Source organism: Gobius niger (genome assembly GCF_951799975.1).
Source record: "Gobius niger genome assembly, chromosome: 19".
Taxonomy (NCBI): Eukaryota; Metazoa; Chordata; class Actinopteri; order Gobiiformes; family Gobiidae; genus Gobius; species Gobius niger.
Window position 1 is genome coordinate 4590683 of NC_136870.1, and position 17598 is coordinate 4608280.

Here is a 17598-nt window from a genome sequence, read left to right on the forward strand (position 1 = left end):
AACAATTATAACAATAAGGGAATAATAATAAATGAAAAATAGGATAAAAATTAGAACAGGTTATATAAGTAGAATATCGGGGTGTAAAGTTACAGCCCTAGTGCAGGTTGTCAATAAGTGACGTACAGGGAATAAAGTGCAGCTGATACATAGATTATAGCACGTAGTTTTGCAAGGGGGGTCAGCGGCACAGCCGTGAGTCTGAGTTGGTCGTCTGCTGCAGCACTGGAGCCCCTCAGGGCACCGTCCTCTCACCGTTTCTCTTCACCATCTACACGTTGGACTTCACATACAACAAAAATATATTAGGTTCTCATCCATTCTCTGATTACCCACTGCCGAAATAGCATTTTCTGCGTTGAGCTGGTTATGAGGAGCATGTTTTGTACTGATGGCAACAGTATAGTCCAAAAGTGTGCACAGTGTGCCTTTAAGTTCCATAACTTTAACCAATCAGCGTATTATGTGTAATACCCCCCCTCCACATTTGCAGCAAGCCCGAAGCAAAAAAAACATTCATTTTATGTGTTGACTTTTAAAAATAAATATTAAGAGTTTAAAAGCATGACACAGGCTAATATCAGCTCTGTGCTAACTCATGGATATAAAACACACAATTTTAAATGGAAGATTTATCTAAACTTTAAAAATTGGAAAGTTATCAACGCGTTTCGCTGTTTTTTCTTGTTAAACACCCGTGCGACGGTCGGCAGTTAGCACGTGGCTGATTAGTCAATGCAAAATCAGAGCAAGGTTAGCATGCAGGCTGTAACAAACACATTTACCAGGTTCTCAGCATAGACCCACCACAGCCAGTGACGTACCAGGGTACCAAGGGCCCCCAAGCAAGAATGTCAGTAGGGGGCTCCTCTGGTGGCCGCTCCGTGTACTGCGCACTGGGAGAGAGCATGTCATTTGGACAGGAGCGGGTCACCTGACAACTCCCATAATGCAGTTCTCTGCATACATTTTCCTCAGAACAGAAGCTGAGGTTCGTTAGGTCATGGAAAGTGTTAAATAAACTGGTTAACTGGAAAAGTGTTACAATAAAACTATAAGTTAACATTAGGGAACCGTGACTCACTAAAACAGCAGCAGGATGGGGATAAACAGCGCCACAGAGCATTGGTGGACACATGATGTAACTGCATCACCAAAATCATTAGGAAGACTGTATCAAGCGTTTACTGCATACTTCTGAATAACGGCTTGGTACATGGGGCCCTTGACTGTTGGGGGCCCCAGGCAGCTGCCGGCCTAGCCTTAGGGCAGGCTACACCTCTGACCACAGCGGCCTTACCTGGTTCACCTGCTTGGTTTACAACTGCCAGTGTGTGACGTCAAAACGAACTCTGAAAGCGACAATTTCAAAATGCAGGTGGTCGTGAAGAGAAGTATTTGTGTTGAAAGCCTTGTGATGCACACTCCAGGACAGTAGGTGGCGATATGCGGATGTTTTCACGGACTTACCACAAGAACAAAGCTTTGTCCAGGCTTGATTTTTAACATTTTACTAGATGTGATTTGTACCTTAAAGGTATGTTTCAGGATTTTTGACATAAGGCCGTATCTGTACTTTTACTCAAGTAATTAAACCGAGTACTATTCCAAGTTTAAATGTGTTTACCGTGAATAAATATTGGCATTATCAAAGGAGTGCTGTCCCATACACTTTATGTTGATCTGAGCTCCCCGTCTTCCTGTCAGCCCGTAAAAGTTTACCTCTGACAAAGCTCCGTCTTCAGCGCCTGTGTTCCCCGCCCGCCTCCGCTGCTCACTCGGCGCCGGCAGACGGCGTCTCGTGTGAAAGCGGCGCTGAGGAAAGGCAGGGTTTGTGAGGAGAGGCGTCACCCCGCTCTCCACTTTCCACATCACAGAGCCGCTCGTCTGCTCAGCCTGTCACAGCGCGGGAATGCTTTTTGGCACTCCGGGGCTTCCTTACATGTACTCCCACGCTCGCACCTCGCCGCCGCGTTGTCGCAAACCATCAGTCTCTAGCGCCTTGGTTTTCATAACACACTTCAGTAAGTATCACGGCGAAATGAGAGACAAACCACAGTCTGGAGAAGAACAGGGGGAGTGAGTAAAAAACACAGGAATTAGCCTATTGTGCATGTTTGTCCTCTTAGGTGCATTTTTTTTACATAATAGAAAGGTGTCATTGTGTGGAGCTTTTCTATATCTTTGCTTTGGGGTGTTGTTGAATGTCTTTCTGACATTTTTATCATTTCTGTGGGTTCTTCATCATTAACATATTTGAAACCTAATGAAATACGATTTAGCGTTTAGCTCAGAGGACACAAACAGCTACTTATTATCTAAAGTCAAACCTCCAAAGGTCTGTACATTCATTAAAGAGGGAGCATTATGCTTTTTTCAATCACATAGCACCAGTCTATATCACACTACAATGATGAGGAAACCTTCTGTTTGGTCTGTAAATGCAGTAAATCAGAATAACTGCCTTGTATAAAATGTCTCTCTCATAATGGCTGTAGGGAATGTCTTGAAATAGGCCTCTGTCTCTTTAAGAACCTCTGAGCCTTTCCGACACGCCCCCTCTACACGCTGTCTGTGGCATCAGTGGGGAGGGGGTTCTGCTGAGGAGCAGTGGTTGGTTTCAAGTTTCAAGTTTAATGGTTTTGTATAGCCCAATATCACAACAGAAGTCGCCTCAAAGGGCTGCAACAAACATCAAGGCAATAAAACACAGCAATAAATATGACAATTAAAAGTTCAGGTGAATCCAGGCAAATATAATGTCCAAAGGTAGCGATGAGCGGCGTGGGCGTCCCCCGTCCTTAGACTCTCCAGTACGGCAAGGAAAAACTCAAAAACCCGGCAGGACAAAAGAGAAACCTTGGGGAGAACCACAGAAGGAGAGATCCACTCCCATGGACGGACAGGCTATAGAGACCCAGGGCCGAAGGATCCCTCAGCAGACGGGCCAAGATCACAGACCGTCCAGTCCTCGGATTCCAGAATGCCAGTTCCTCCGTTCACCCAGGTTCCTCCATTCGATCTAGACAGGCACTCCCGAGGGGGAGTGCCTGTCACTCGGCTGGTGACGAAAGCTCGGAGGCGTCTCCAGGAGGTGGGGGCGTTCCTAGGAGGACTCAGGCAAACCTATCCCTAAAATGGCCGCCATCAGAGTTTTTACAGATTACTCAAAAATATGTGAATGTGCCAAGGCAACACTTCAGGCATGTTTTTAATGAGGGAATGACATAATAACATGTAAAGCTAGAAAAAGTTGATTTTGCACAATACCCCCCTTTAATGATTTCTGACGAGGCTTTAACCTAAATGTGGATCTTCCATGTTTGCAGTGTTCAAAGGGCAATGCTAACAGCTGTAGGAAAACTACCGTGCCTCTCGAAAGTATTCATACACCTTAAACTTTTGCACATTATGTCATGTTTACAACCCTAAACATAAAGATTTTATTTTGATTTTTTTACTGAACATAAACACACAAGTTACCGACAACTGTGACGTGAAAGCAAAATGATACATGATTCTGTTATTTTTCAAAAAATAGTGAAAAAAAGTGAAAAGTGGGGCTTGCATAAGTATTCATACAGCATGAATGAATACTTGGAACCCCCTTTTGCTTCAATAACAGCACAAGTCTTCTGGGGTTTGACTCTACAAGATTTGCACATGTAGAGACTGACATTTTAGCCCATTCCTCTTTACAAAACAACTCAAGCTCTGTCACATTAGAAGGAGAGCGTTTGTGAACAGCAGTTTTCAGATTATTGCACAGATTTTCATTAGGATTTAGGTCAGGACTTTGACTGGGCCATTCTAACACATTCATATGTTTGTCTTTAAACCATTCCATTGAAGATTTATCTTTGTGTTTAGGGTCATTGTCCTGCTGAAGGTGAATCTCCGCCCCAGCCTCAGTTCTCTTTCTGACTCCAGCAGGTTTTCCTCCAAAATGTCCCTGTATTTGGCTCCATCCATCTTACCAACTATTCTTACAGTCTCCCCAGTCCCCGCTGAGGAAAAGCAGCCCCACAGCATGATGCTCCCCCCCGTATATTTGACACTGGGGATGGTGCGCTCAGGACGATGAGCAGTGTTAGGTTGGGCTAAAAAGTAACATTTTGTCTCATCTGACCAAAGCTCCTTCTTCCACATGGAGCTGTGTCCTCCATATGACTTCTAGCAAACTTCAAACAGGATTTCTTATGGCCTCCTTTCAATAATGGCTTTCTTCTTCCACTCATCCATGAAGGCCAGATTTTTGTAGATACGACTTATAGTTGTCCCATGTACAGATTCCCCCAGCTCAGCGGCAGTGCTCAATATGAGTTAGCATTTAGCTCAGAGGCGACTTCTATACGCTAATTTGTATCTAAATGGCGACCTCCAGCGGAGTTGTTGGTCAAGTGTCTTCATTTCACCGATTTGCTACTGTCTGCATACAATCGGATCTAACGCCTCTTCTCCTTTTTATTTCTATGGTAACAACCTGTTTCCTGTCTTTGTTTGTTCCTATGGAGAGTTAGCCGTGTACGAGGCAGAGACCAGGTGTTGGATCTATTAAAAATATAACTAAAAAACTAAAACTAAACTACTAAACTAAAAAAACATAACTCAGGATATGAACATTTCAGTGTCTTAGCCTTTCTTTGGCTCTTGTAATCTTATTTTAAGTCTAATTTATCTTAAATGTGGGCAGGAAGCAGTCTTTACCTACAGTGGCCAACAGGAAGTCAGCCAAAAACACAGAGTGAACCTATTGCTCAGACATATTTACATGTTGGCTTTTGAAGGACTCATGTGGACACTGGCCCTTCCTAAATAAATGAAATAAAAATAAATAAATCCCTCTCCCGTTCTCTCTTCCATCCCTCTCCTCTCTCTCCAGTGGCCTCATTATCGTTCTGCAGACACACAGAGGAGATGGCACCGCCTCGGCCCTGTCCTTGTTCGGCCCAGCCCGGGACAGCTTTCATCTGAAACATCACCGCCTATACCGCCTGTCCGGGGCTGGACTGGCAGAAAAAAATCGGGACTTTTGGGCGCTCTAAAAAATCATATTCAACACAATAGTCGAGGCCATTAGCGACAGTCTTTGAACTAAAACAGTAGAGGCGACAAAACAGCATGTTGTTTCTGCCTAATTCAAGCTGACGCCTCAGAGCACTTTCATCTTGTTGTTTGCAACTCTCTGCAACATTAGTTGAATTACTGAACATGATTAAAATGTGAAGTGAATGAAAATGTTAAGTGAAAGAATGAAGTGTAGAGTGAGTAAGAGAGGTGTGGAGAGAGTTAGAGAGGTGTAGAGTGAGTTAGAGAGGTGTAGAGTGAGTAAGAGAGGTGTGGAGAGAGTTAGAGAGGTGTAGAGTGAGTTAAGGAGGTGTAGAGGGAGTTAGAGAGGTGTGGAGAGAGTTAGAGAGGTGTAGAGTGAGTTAAGGAGGTGTAGAGGGAGTTAGAGAGGTGTGGAGGGAGCGAGGGAAGTGTGGAGGGAGCGAGGGAGGTGTAGAGGGAGTTAGAGAGGTGTGGAGGGAGCGAGGGAGGTGTAGAGGGAGTTAGGGAGGTGTGGAGGGAGGTAGGGAGGTGTACAGTGATTTTGGGAGGTGTAAAGGGAGTAAGGCAGGTGTAGAGGGAGTTAGGGAGGTGTAGAGAGAGTTAAGGAGGTGTAGAGTGAGTTAGGGAGGTGTGGAGGGAGTTAGGGAGGTGTAGAGTGAGTTAGGGAGGTGTGGAGGGAGTTAGGGAAGTGTGGAGGGAGCGAGGGAGGTGTAGAGGGAGTTAGAGAGGTGTAGAGAGAGTTAGAGAGGTGTAGAGTGAGTTAAGGAGGTGTAGAGGGAGTTAGAGAGGTGTGGAGGGAGCGAGGGAAGTGTGGAGGGAGCGAGGGAGGTGTAGAGGGAGTTAGAGAGGTGTGGAGGGAGCGAGGGAGGTGTAGAGGGAGTTAGGGAGGTGTGGAGGGAGGTAGGGAGGTGTACAGTGATTTTGGGAGGTGTAAAGGGAGTAAGGCAGGTGTAGAGGGAGTTAGGGAGGTGTAGAGAGAGTTAAGGAGGTGTAGAGTGAGTTAGGGAGGTGTGGAGGGAGTTAGGGAGGTGTAGAGTGAGTTAGGGAGGTGTGGAGGGAGTTAGGGAAGTGTGGAGGGAGCGAGGGAGGTGTAGAGGGAGTTAGAGAGGTGTAGAGAGAGTTAGAGAGGTGTAGAGTGAGTTAAGGAGGTGTAGAGGGAGTTAGAGAGGTGTGGAGGGAGCGAGGGAAGTGTGGAGGGAGCGAGGGAGGTGTAGAGGGAGTTAGAGAGGTGTGGAGGGAGCGAGGGAGGTGTAGAGGGAGTTAGAGAGGTGTAGAGTGAGTTAAGGAGGTGTAGAGGGAGTTAGAGAGGTGTGGAGGGAGCGAGGGAAGTGTGGAGGGAGCGAGGGAGGTGTAGAGGGAGTTAGAGAGGTGTGGAGGGAGCGAGGGAGGTGTAGAGGGAGTTAGAGAGGTGTGGAGGGAGTGAGGGAAGTGTAGAGTGAGTTAGGGAGGTGTGGAGGGAGGTAGGGATGTGTACAGTGAGTTTGGGAGGTGTAAAGGGAGGCAGGCAGGTGTAGAGTGAGTTAGGGAAGTGTGGAGGGAGCGAGGGAGGTGTAGAGGGAGTTAGAGAGGTGTAGAGAGAGTTAGAGAGGTGTAGAGAGAGTTAGAGAGGTGTAGAGAGAGTTAGAGAGGTGTGGAGAGAGTTAGGGAGGTGTGGAGGGAGTTAGAGAGGTGTAGAGTGAGTTGAGGAGGTGTAGAGGGAGTTAGAGAGGTGTGGAGTGAGTTAGGGAGGTGTACAGTGATTTTGGGAGGTGTAAAGGGAGTAAGGCAGGTGTAGAGGGAGTTAGGGAGGTGTAGAGAGAGTTAAGGAGGTGTAGAGTGAGTTAGGGAGGTGTGGAGGGAGTTAGGGAGGTGTAGAGTGAGTTAGGGAGGTGTAGAGGGAGTCAGAGAGGTGTGGAGGGAGTCAGGGATGTGTGGAGGCCTGAGATTCTGTGGGTCCTGGAGGGTGTTTATTTTGGCAAATGTGATGTGAGCTGGGTGGGACAGGAGCCACAGCTGCCGATTGACTGCTTATTGGCCACGATGGAGGACAGTACTGATGAGTGGACCCACAACCATCGGGATGCAATACAACACATCTATCAGGATGCAAGAAAGAAAATACAACTTGCCGCTACAAGACGAGCTACACGCCATGATTCCAAGGTAAAGCCAGACTGCTTACAGCCTGGGCAGTTTGTGTACTGCCGTGACCACAGCCATAGAGGCCGCCACAAAATACAAGATTACTGGTCCCCAGTACTGTACAAAGTGCTTCAATGTCCATCAGATGGTGGACCTATCTACACTGTGACTACAGCAGATGGTAAAGGGAAACAGAGACACATTCACAGATCGGAAATTCGCCCCGCCCAAGTCAGTCACACAGACACTGCATTGACTTTAGATCCGGGGTTGCCTGAACCACTATTGGCTGAACTGGATGATGATTCTGACATCTCTTTTGTCATAGTGGAACAAGCCCCAAACCAAAGGATTCAGTTACATGGAGGACCTACTCTAGAACCCCCTGGACCTGTAGTACCAGCCGCCATTCCACCAGCCGCAGGGTTACGGCGCTCCCAAAGAACTACAGCAGGCCAGCATCACAATCCACATCATCTGCCAAGACCGCTTGTACAACAACAGCTCTCTGAAGGATATGTCAATGACTCTCGGGTGACTTTCTATAGGCCCTGGCTTTAACAAACTCATCGACGGGACGTCGATCCAAAGCCCAGGGGTAAATGTGGCAGGGACAGGTGTGATCAGGTGATCACATGACGCTATAAAGGGAGGAGCTACACAGGCTTGCTTCCTCTTTCTGAGCAGGCCTGTGCACACGTTGCTTCCTGGTGAGAACTGTTTTAGGTTTTAAGGTTTTAAGGTTTTTATTGTAAAACACTAACATTGTAAATGATTTTGTATTCTTTTAAGGGTCTTAACAGTCCAGTGTTAAAGGTATGCTTTTAGTTGTAAATTGTTCTGTTATATTGTTTAATAATCACACTGTGCTTTTATAGGCTCAGTGCTGGTTGCCGTTTATTTTTGAGTTAGTTTCAGTTTACTGTGTCATTTCATTTTAAACAAGATCTTCCCCAATTGGTGTGGACCTAATCTAGCAACAGCTGGGTGGGACAGGGGTTCACTCTAGGTGGTGATTTTATTTGTAGTTTTGGTGGTGGTGGCACATTTATATATGGGTGATTTCTGTTATGGAAATGGTGTTTATTTGTGTTTAACCTTGTGTTTGTTTTTCATAAATAGTATACCCTTCTCACCCCAGCTCGAGGCCACACCATTACCATTCCAATTCAACCATTTTAGTATTTTTGTTTAATTGTAAATAAACTTTGCCTTAGGGCTGTTGGACCCACACTGACTGTCTGGCTTTGTTATTGAAGCACCTGTAGTTTAACACGGCCACTAGTGTTACACATCCACAAACTGTTGGATGCAGTGACAGAGAGTATCTACAGGCCCATGTTCACCAGCCGTCAGTGAAGCATGCACAAGTTGAATAAGAGGGGTCCCAAGATTGACCCCTGGGGGACTCCACAGGTCATGGCAATTTTGTCTGAGACACTGTTGCCAATTTCGACAAAGTACCTCCTGTCCTCGAGGTAGGACTTGAATCTGAGTTTGCTGGTACTGCTCTGAGTTTAGAGCAGTACCAGAGAGTCCCACACAGTTTTCTAACCTGTGAAGTAAGATCCCGTGGTCCACTGTGTCAAAGGCAGTGCTCGGGTCCAGCAGAACTAAAACTGAGACCTTACCTGCGTTGTTGTTCATGCGGATATCATTTGTCACCTTGATCAGAGCTGTCTCTGTGCTGTGGTGGGGCCTAAACCCTGACTGGAAAGTATCAAACACATTGTTAGACAGGAGAAAGTAAGTGAGCTGCTGATATACTACTTTCTCTAGGACTTTTCCTAAGAATGGCAGGTTTGATATGGGCCGGTAGTTGTTCAGTATTACATAACATTAAGCAAAGTTTATTGATTCTTAAGGCGAGACACGGTACATCTTAGTTTTCATGTCAGATATAAAAATGACAAAACTCACCCGCATGATGTTTTTTTTATGATGTTTTGTCTGCGAGGTGGGGGCAACCCGGAAGTAGCTGCTGCGCCGCGTAGAAAGGCCGTCTTTCAAGCGGGTTTTCATTAATAAATATTGACAGATTTGACATCCACGTGTCCTGCTAAGGGGCCCCGTGATGACGCTTTCACCCAAATATGGTGTTTTTCCTCCTACGAGACGCTGGTGCGGAAAAGCCGAAGAGTGGGCCGAGCATGAGCACTCTCTACAAAACTTCAGGGCTGGTTTTCTCTGAATGAGAGAAGCCGCACTCGGGCAGAGCCTGAGCCCTTATAGAAGCTCCCACAGCCTTCAAACTTTCCAGTCTGAGACCTAACAATATTTTGAAGGTTTTTTTTCAGAGGGATTTTTTAATATCTAATTCCTAGCCTGATTTATTCCTGATTTCGTTGCCCAAAATATAGGCAATTTTGGCAATTTTAATGCTCAAAATGCCTTTTTTTTTTTTGTGAAAACATAAAATTACAGAAAAAATGCAATACATTTTTGTCTCATATTTAAATCCGTGATGTTCAGCAAAAGTTTCAAATTGATATCTCTACATTTATATTTTTTCCCTATTCACCTGCAGTGTCTCGCCTTAAGTCTCAAAAGGAAAGAAAATGGTAGATTGACATTGCTCCTTCACAAACAATCCTTTATTTTGTCAACAAGCGTCATGCCCTATCTGGAGTTTCATGCAGCCCTTAGCCCTCAAGTAGAATGGACAATCACAATATGGCTGCCAGAGCTGGACATTAGCTCCAATGGGTGGCGCAACAATCCTGCTCCATGTGGGTCGTGACGGATCAGGCCGAGACTCACTGACCGGACCACCTCAGTGAAAAATATCTGGACACGCCCCGGCTTTAGAGACTCTTTCTGTACATTTCAATCCCTGCACCTATTGATTCCAGCACCGTGTGTTTACCGGGCCTGATGAAAGAGCGGAACGTGCTGAACTTTAATCATCGGAAAATAGCACAGCCTTATTAAAACATAATTCATTTTCTTAACATCTACATTACAGTGCGTCCGCTGCATTGATTGAACTTTTCCTCATTTGCTGCGCCTAACAAGTCCATCCATCTTTGTTTTCTAGTTCCCGAACGTCAAATGAAGTGCATGCAGATGTAGCTGGTGTTGATTTGGACTGGGGAACAGTTTCCCTTCAGGTTCGTACAATCCTTTATCCCTTGAACAGATACGATGGTGTCAATTGGACCACCATCTCCAGGCCTGTCTGCAGATGGAGTCCCTGGATCAGCACCGAGCTCTTCTACAAGACACGCCTCCATGTAGAGCATAATTAGTACAGAAGTCTTTCAAAGTGCTTCAAGGGAGTGTTAAGTATATAGAATTGAAATAACAACATAAAACATCAACAATCATGACAAAATAATTTGTTAAAGCTGGTGTACCTGATTTTCCTGTTCAAACTGTGACATTTTTAGTTCTGGCCCACACTCATTTCTAGCTCTCACAATCCCGCCTGCACATCTGAATAGTTCAAGAAAATTAATTATATGCTTGTTTCCCGCCCGTGTTTGGCAAAGTGAAGAGGCGGAGACCACCCCCAAAATGAATGGTATATGGTCACATTTTTATCGCTCCTTCCTACCTTTGCATCAAGGAAACACCCATTCACACACCAGTGTACGCAGACACTGGAGGCAAGGTGGGTGAAGTGTCTTGCCCAAGGACACAACGACAGTGTGCCCCTGTGGGATTCGAACCGCCGAGCCTCCGATCCCAGGACGACCCGCTCCGCTCTCTGCACCACCGCCTCAAATAAATGAATGCACTAATTTAGATTCTACTTCTATCGTCCATCTCTCAATAAAAGTCTCTGCATTGTAGATCATTGGGCGTCACACTGGCCTGGACGCTGTGCTTTCTCCAGGCAAGAAGCTTTTAGATTTGGGTAAAGCCGAACTGGTGAAAACATGCTTGATTTAAGCAGGGGTTAAATATGACCATTTACCATAAGCTTTGTGTATGGGAATAAAGAGAAGGTAATGATTGTCAGAAAAGAATCACTAAAGAAAACTAAAGAAAAATATTTCTCTGTGATCAGATGTCTAAAAAGGGCCTTGTAGTCGGCATATATAATAATAAGAAAAAAACGCAAAAAACTGTTGTCTGTTGGCGAGATATGACTGAAATCAGGAAAGAGAGTCAAATGTATTTGGAGAGGTGGTCAAGGAGAATGGAGAATGGATCAAATGTGGCGCAAAGATTGAGGAGGATAAGTATGGTGATTTGTCCGGAGTCAGGTATATTTCAAATAGCCCTTCATTTGGCATGAAAAAAAACAATAATCTTATAATAAATGCCAGAAAAGACTTACTAAAGAAATCAAGTAAATCCCATTATAGTGAATAGGGCTAAAGTTCCGTTGGACCCGGAAGTGGAGCGATGAAATAATCGAATCACTTAACAATCCCATTCTATATTCTAACATCATTGGCCTCAGAGCCTAACTGTCTCAAGTCTTTTAAAAAGTATTAAGTGCTTTAATAGAAAATATCTATATCTAAAAAAATAAAAGAAAAAAATCATCACAAGATCAATTTGCACTGTGACGAGAAATCTCGTGACAATTTGATCTTGCGAGAGAGTGAATAGTGTTGAAAATAGAGAAAAGCCATCAGTGTTTCCAAACTTTTCTCCAGACTGTTCCTCTCTAGTATCGGTATCAGTGCATAGTCAACTCCCAGTGGTCTCAGTTGAATCCTAAGCACCGTAAAGCACATGAACATCGGGACATCGGGCTTCAATCAGCACTTTCCACCACCCAAACCCTCTCCATCTCCGGGCCCAAAGATTTATCGCGACGCCGAGGTATGGACCTAACTAGAGCAATGCAAGCTGAGCGGGGACTAGTTCATCATGTTAGCCTAGTTAGACGAAAGCAACGCATGGGGAAAAAAAAAACTCTCATTATAAATCTCGACTTTCCCCTTTTTGCTTTGGCGCTGCGTTTCCTCCTCAGTGTCACGGGTTTGCGTCATTGCGGAGCCACCGCCGGCGCAGGGAAGAGGAGGCGGGACAGCCGAGGTGATTAGGCGACCGGCTGTGCTCTGTGATCCAAGTCTCAAAGGTAACGCTCGCTCTTGTGAGGATTTCAATTGTGCCGGTACAATTGTCTGGTCCTCAAATGATCTTAAAGGTTTCAGTGCATGATCTGGCTACATGATGATGCCAAATTGAATTGAATTGATTGATTGAATAATGTCAATTTGAAACTTTTGTTGTGGATTACCGACATAAACATGAGGAAAAGATTTAGCTTTTTGTGTGTCATGTTTCTTCTTTTTATTTATTTCATTCAAAAACGACATTGAAGCTGGCGTTTAGAACATAATACTTCCATGCAGAACTAAGTCTACAGAGCAAAGGCGTTTTTTTCCCCACAGCCCATGAACGCCTCACACTCCTCCTCCCGGTGCCTGTAACCATGAGGAAACAGACCTGACGGCTCCCTGTAGATATTGGATTATTAAACATGAGGGTTTCAGCTGCATCAGAACAGGTCACTCAGTTTAGTTCATGATCTTTTGTAAACCTCTGTCATGAAGCTGACGGAGTTGGGGGTGAGGCGGGGGAGGTGTAGAGCTTGTCTTTGCTTCTGCGGGACAAAGTTTGCTTGCTATTTCAGAGGTGGCGCATCTAGTGAAGCAATCTGGGAACTAATCCGGGCTGACAAAATGGAACAGCTACGAGCGACGATAAAATGTTTACAACAAAACCACCACAAGTTAATACAGTTTGAATGAAAAGGAGCAGCACAGAAGATCAAACTTATAATGAGATCTTTTTGGAGTTCAGCTTCCCGATGGCCTTGTGTATGACACTGTTCTTCAGTCGACGGGAACTGACCCGTGGATTCCGCAGTCTCCTCCCTGAAGGCATTGCCTTGAAGAGACTGTGTGATGGGTGTGTAGGGTCCCCTTTGCGGGTGAGACGGGTCGAGTACATGTCCTTAATAGAGGACGTATTCCGCAGATCTTCTCCGCTGCTCTCACGATGGGCTGGAGGCTCCTTCAGCAGGAGGCAGTGCTGGCGCCGTGCCACACAGTGATGGAGCTGGTCAGGATGCTCTATAGTCCCTCTGTAGAAGAACACACAGTGATGGAGCTGGTCAGGATGCTCTCTATAGTCCCTCTGTAGAAGAACCACACAGTGATGGAGCTGGTCAGGATGCTCTATAGTCCCTCTGTAGAAGAACCTCACAGTGATGGAGCTGGTCAGGATGCTCTCTATAGTCCCTCTGTAGAAGAACCACACAGTGATGGAGCTGGTCAGGATGCTCTCTATAGTCCCTCTGTAGAAGAACCACACAGTGATGGAGCTGGTCAGGATGCTCTCTATAGTCCCTCTGTAGAAGAACACACAGTGATGGAGCTGGTCAGGATGCTCTCTATAGTCCCTCTGTAGAAGAACCACAGTGATGGAGCTGGTCAGGATGCTCTCTATAGTCCCTCTGTAGAAGAACCACACAGTGATGGAGCTGGTCAGGATGCTCTCTATAGTCCCTCTGTAGAAGAACCACACAGTGATGGAGCTGGTCAGGATGCTCTCTATAGTCCCTCTGTAGAAGAACCACACAGTGATGGAGCTGGTGAGGATGCTCTCTATTGTCCCTCTGTAGAAGAACCACACAGTGATGGAGCTGGTCAGGATGCTCTCTATAGTCCCTCTGTAGAAGAACCACACAGTGATGGAGCTGGTGAGGATGCTCTCTATAGTCCCTCTGTAGAAGAACCACACAGTGATGGAGCTGGTCAGGATGCTCTCTATAGTCCCTCTGTAGAAGAACCACACAGTGATGGAGCTGGTCAGGATGCTCTCTATAGTCCCTCTGTAGAAGAACCACACAGTGATGGAGCTGGTCAGGATGCTCTCTATAGTCCCTCTGTAGAAGAACACACAGTGATGGAGCTGGTCAGGATGCTCTCTATTGTCCCTCTGTAGAAGAACCACACAGTGATGGAGCTGGTCAGGATGCTCTCTATAGTCCCTCTGTAGAAGAACCACACAGTGATGGAGCTGGTCAGGATGCTCTCTATAGTCCCTCTGTAGAAGAACCACACAGTGATGGAGCTGGTGAGGATGCTCTCTATAGTCCCTCTGTAGAAGAACCACACAGTGATGGAGCTGGTCAGGATGCTCTCTATAGTCCCTCTGTAGAAGAACCACACAGTGATGGAGCTGGTGAGGATGCTCTCTATAGTCCCTCTGTAGAAGAACCTCACAGTGATGGAGCTGGTCAGGATGCTCTCTATAGTCCCTCTGTAGAAGAACCTCACAGTGATGGAGCTGGTCAGGATGCTCTCTATAGTCCCTCTGTAGAAGAACACACATTGATGGAGCTGGTCAGGATGCTCTCTATAGTCCCTCTGTAGAAGAACCACACAGTGATGGAGCTGGTCAGGATGCTCTCTATAGTCCCTCTGTAGAAGAACCACACAGTGATGGAGCTGGTCAGGATGCTCTCTATAGTCCCTCTGTAGAAGAACCACACAGTGATGGAGCTGGTGAGGATGCTCTCTATTGTCCCTCTGTAGAAGAACCACACAGTGATGGAGCTGGTCAGGATGCTCTCTATAGTCCCTCTGTAGAAGAACACACAGTGATGGAGCTGGTCAGGATGCTCTCTATAGTCCCTCTGTAGAAGAACCACACAGTGATGGAGCTGGTCAGGATGCTCTCTATAGTCCCTCTGTAGAAGAACCACAGTGATGGAGCTGGTCAGGATGCTCTCTATAGTCCCTCTGTAGAAGAACCACACAGTGATGGAGCTGGTCAGGATGCTCTCTATAGTCCCTCTGTAGAAGAACCACACAGTGATGGAGCTGGTGAGGATGCTCTCTATTGTCCCTCTGTAGAAGAACCACACAGTGATGGAGCTGGTCAGGATGCTCTCTATAGTCCCTCTGTAGAAGAACCACACAGTGATGGAGCTGGTGAGGATGCTCTCTATAGTCCCTCTGTAGAAGAACCACACAGTGATGGAGCTGGTCAGGATGCTCTCTATAGTCCCTCTGTAGAAGAACCACACAGTGATGGAGCTGGTGAGGATGCTCTCTATAGTCCCTCTGTAGAAGAACCTCACAGTGATGGAGCTGGTCAGGATGCTCTCTATAGTCCCTCTGTAGAAGAACCTCACAGTGATGGAGCTGGTCAGGATGCTCTCTATAGTCCCTCTGTAGAAGAACACACATTGATGGAGCTGGTCAGGATGCTCTCTATAGTCCCTCTGTAGAAGAACCACACAGTGATGGAGCTGGTCAGGATGCTCTCTATAGTCCCTCTGTAGAAGAACCACACAGTGATGGAGCTGATCAGGATGTTCTCTATAGTCTGATTACTTTTCTTGACCAGTGATGTAGTGTGCATGGTCCAGGAGAGCTTCTCTGTGATGTGCACACCCAGGAACTTAGTGCTGGTCACCCTCTCCACTGCAGCACCCCTGATTGTTAAAGGAGCATGATGGACCCGTGCTCTTCGAAAGTCTATTTTGTCTTCTCCACATTTAGAGAGAGATTGTTCTGTGTGCACCACATGGCCAGACTGCTCACCTCACTCCTGTAGTTTGACTCGTCTCTGTTGCTGATGAAGCCCACCACTGTTGTGTCGTCTGCCATACCTGATGAAGAGGTTTGAGTCGTACTTTGGAGTGCAGTCATGGGTCAGCAGAGTGAACAGGAGGGGGCTCAGCACACAGCCTTGGGGAGCCCCCGTGTTCAGCGTGATGGTTCTGGAGGACTTGCCGCCGACACGTACAGCCTGTGGTCTCCCCGTCAGAGGGTCCAGCAGCCAGTTGCACAGTGACTTGTTGACCCCCAGGTGGAGCAGTTTGTGTATTCGCTGCTGTGGGATTATAGTGTTGAATCCTGAGCTAAAGTCTAAAAACAGCATTCTAACGTAAGAGCCCTTTAGTGATTCTGTTTTCCAGTTTCTCCACAAGAGCATTTAGTGAGTCTTTGCGTTGCATCACGTCTAAGCCGGGTCCCCTTGTTTATTTAATTAAAAAAAGAGAATGTGTCGTCACTGTCAGGTACACTGTTTCTCTCTCTCACATCTTCACACAGCTGGGTAAAACGGACACGCTTTTATGAAGTTCACCATTCTAACAACAGATGTTTTACCTGCCAAAGCATAGCGATGGAACATACAGTAAAACATCCTGCGTTCTGGAGCCTTTTCCTTCAGGCGTGTGTTAAATCCTTTATTTTCCCCCATCATTGCAGCGGCTCCGTCCATACAGCAGGCGACCAAGAGTGTGGAATGAGAAATAAGGAACAGGCCACCGTTTTTACATACTGAGATATGTTCTTACCTGAGCTTAGATGAGTTGAGACGTACCTGTCTGGTCTTCGTGTGTGCCTGTGGACGAGCGTGGTCTCTTCTAACTTCACCCCCGTTTGGAGCTATAGGAATACATTGGGAGAGGCCAATTGCTAACAACATCTTTGGTCGTTTTGCATGACTCAGGGCACACGGTTCTTCCATTCTGAGATATGTTCTTACCAGAGCTTAGACGAGTTGATACGTACCTGTCTGGTCTGTGTTCGTGCCCGTGGAAGAGCGTGGCAGTTTCCAGCTTCACCCCCGTTTGGAGCTATAGGAATATGTTGGAAGAAGCCAAATGCTAACAACATCTTTGGTCGTTTTGTGTGACAGAGCGTACGCGCAAAGACCAGACAGGACCAGACAGATAAATAATAATCATGCATCAGTTGTATACAGCGCTTTTCTGGACACTCAAAGACGCTTTACATTGCACTATTCATTCACTCCATACTCGGTGGTGGTAAGCTACTACACAGCTGCCCTGGGGTAGACTGACGGAAGCGAGGCAACCAGTCTGCGCCATCGGCCCCTCCGACCACCACCACTCACTCATGCACTACATTCGCCAGTCTTCCTGGTGTAAGAACATATCTCCGTATGGAAAAACGGTGACCTGTTCCTTTAAATGTATCCACGCCTGTAGCCTCGTCTGCCACTGTGGTCGTCCAGTCAGGTTGAATGGAAGAGGAAATCTGTTTGTGCAACTGTTTTTGACAATCTTCTGCCATTGTGTCGATTTTGTCCATGACAGTATATTCTCAGAGAGGGGGACAGGCCAGTAAAGCTGATTCACAAAACGGTACACAGTCTTTATTTTATGACCTCAACCCAGGTTGGGAAGTCACTGAGGTAAGAAGTGACTTTTGTGGCTAAAGGAACGCTCACACAAACGACCCGAGCTCGGGAGTACCAGATCGCCCATCGTCAGCACCAGAGCCGGACGTTTTGTGTAACGCGGCCGAACGCCAGGACCCCGGGAGCGCTCTGACTCCTTGACATTTCCTTGACATTTGGTGACATTTGTGGACATGTGTACGATGTGAAGACGGGATCAGAAAGGAGCAAATGTCAGCAAGTGTCCCCCAGCTGTGGCGTCCCGACACTGACCGAATGAGTGCCCAGCTGTGGGAGCGG